The sequence below is a fragment of the Octodon degus genome, unplaced genomic scaffold (assembly GCF_000260255.1).
Source record: "Octodon degus isolate 3935 unplaced genomic scaffold, OctDeg1.0 scaffold00058, whole genome shotgun sequence".
Classification (NCBI taxonomy): Eukaryota; Metazoa; Chordata; class Mammalia; order Rodentia; family Octodontidae; genus Octodon; species Octodon degus.
The window spans coordinates 4,843,179-4,845,445 of NW_004524634.1; positions in this window are offsets into that span (position 1 = coordinate 4,843,179).

The following is a 2,267-nucleotide window of genomic DNA, read 5'->3' on the forward strand; positions in this document are numbered from 1 at the left end:
TTTGAGTGAAAGTGAAGATAGAGTTTCAGATCTTGAAGACACTGGTGCAGCTAGTGAAAAGGTAAGAAAAGATCTTTTAAAAACAACTAGGATGCAGGAAAAAAAATTATCACATGCAAGACAAAGCAAAGATGAACAATGTGAGACTAATAGGCATCAATGAGAAATATGGAGTCAATGCAAATGATACAAAAAGCATATAGCCAGAAGTAATAGCACAAAACTTCCCAAATATGAGGAAATAATCTGATACTCAGGTAACCGAAGCATACAGAACTCCAAATAACTTCAAGCCAATTAAAAACAAAAAAGGAAAACCCATCAGAATTACAGCCAACTTCTCTTTACAAACCATGAAGGCAAGAAGAGCATGAAGCAGAATACTTCAAGTTCTCTATGAAAACAAATTCCAGCCCAGACTACTATACCCTGCAAAACTCTGTTTCTAGTTTGATGGAGAAGTGAAGTACTTTCATGACAAAGAACAACTAAAGAATTTCATGATGGCAAAACCAACCCTACACAGACTACTGAAAGATGTTCTAGAGAGGGGCCAAAATGATCAGACCTCCACCAATGAGAACAGAAGAAACCCACTAAATAGGGCAAACAATTAAACACAGGAGAAAAAACAGTTAAAAAACAGCATTTAAATAACATGTCAATCGTAAGTCAACACATCTCAATTATAACCATCAATGTAAATGGACTTAATTCACCAATTAAGAGAGATAGATTGGCACAGTGGATTAGGAAATGAAACCCAACAATATGTTGTATACAAGAAACACATTTAACCAATTTGAATTGAAACTGTCTCATTGCTATTTGTTTCTCAATAAAATTATGGGGAAAAAAAAGAAACGCATTTAACTCATAGGCTGAAAGTCAAAGGATGGAAAACAATACTACATGCCCCAGCACTTCAGAAAAAAGCAAGGGTAGCAATCTTGATCTCAGACAGTCTCAACTTCAAACCAAGAATAATCACATGAAATAAAGAAGGCCACTATATACTAGTTAGGGGAAAAATTAAAGAGGAAGAAATAACAATCATAAATATGTATGCACCAAACACAAGAGCACCTAACTATATAAGGCAAACCTTAGTAGACATGAAAAATCTGATATCCAATACAAGAATCTTAATAGGAGACCTTAACACCCCCTTATCCCAAAAAGATAAATCAACCAGACAAAAAATTAGCAAAGAAATAGGACAACTGAACCAGAGCTTGGAACAAATGGACTTGGTAGACATATACAGAGTGTTCCACCCAACCACAGTGGAATACACATTTTTTTCAGCTGCACATGGATCATTTTCTAAAATATATCACATACTAGTACATAGGTCATGCTTAAGTATATACAAGAAAACAGAAATTATACCACTCATATTATCTGACCACAGTGCAATGAAACTGGAAATAAATAACAAAAGAAACCTGAAAAACCCACTAAATACATGGAAATTAAACAACACCCTACTAAGCAATCAATGGGTTACAGATGCAATTAAACAAGAAATTCGACAATATCTACAATTCAATGAAAATTCATCCACAACTTATCAGAATTTATGGGATGCGATGAAAGCAGTTCTCAGAGGGAAATTCAGATCTGTGAACTCACACATTAGGAAAACAGAATGGGAACAAATAAACACCCTAATGCTGCACCTCCAACATCTAGAAAAGGAAGAGCAAGCCAAACCCAGAGCCCAAAGATGGGAAGAACTCATACAGATTAGAGCAGAAATTAATTCAATTGAGATGAAGAAAACAGTTCAAAGAATTAATGAAAGAAAAAGCTGGTTCATTGAAAAATTCAAATAAAATTGATAAGCCCTTAGCCAACCTCATCAAAAAAAGAAAAGAAAAAATTCAAATACAAGCAATAAAGAATGAAATGGGTGTAACTACTACAGACCCAGTGGAAATTCAGAACATTATCAAGAGCTACTTTGAGGATCTTTATGCTCACAGAATAGAAGACACAGATGAAATGGACAGATTCCTAGAAAGGTACAAATTACCAAAGCTGAATCAAGAAGATATAACAGCTCTCAGTAACCCAATAACAGCCATTGAAATATGGAATGTAATAAAGAGCCTACCAACAAAGAAAAGCCCATGTCCTGATGGATTCACAGCTGAATTCTACAAGAAATTCACAGAAGATATAATCCCTACACTCCTCAAACTCTTCAGTGAAATTGAAAAGGAAAGAGTTCTCCCAAAATCATTCCTGGAGGCAAGTATTAT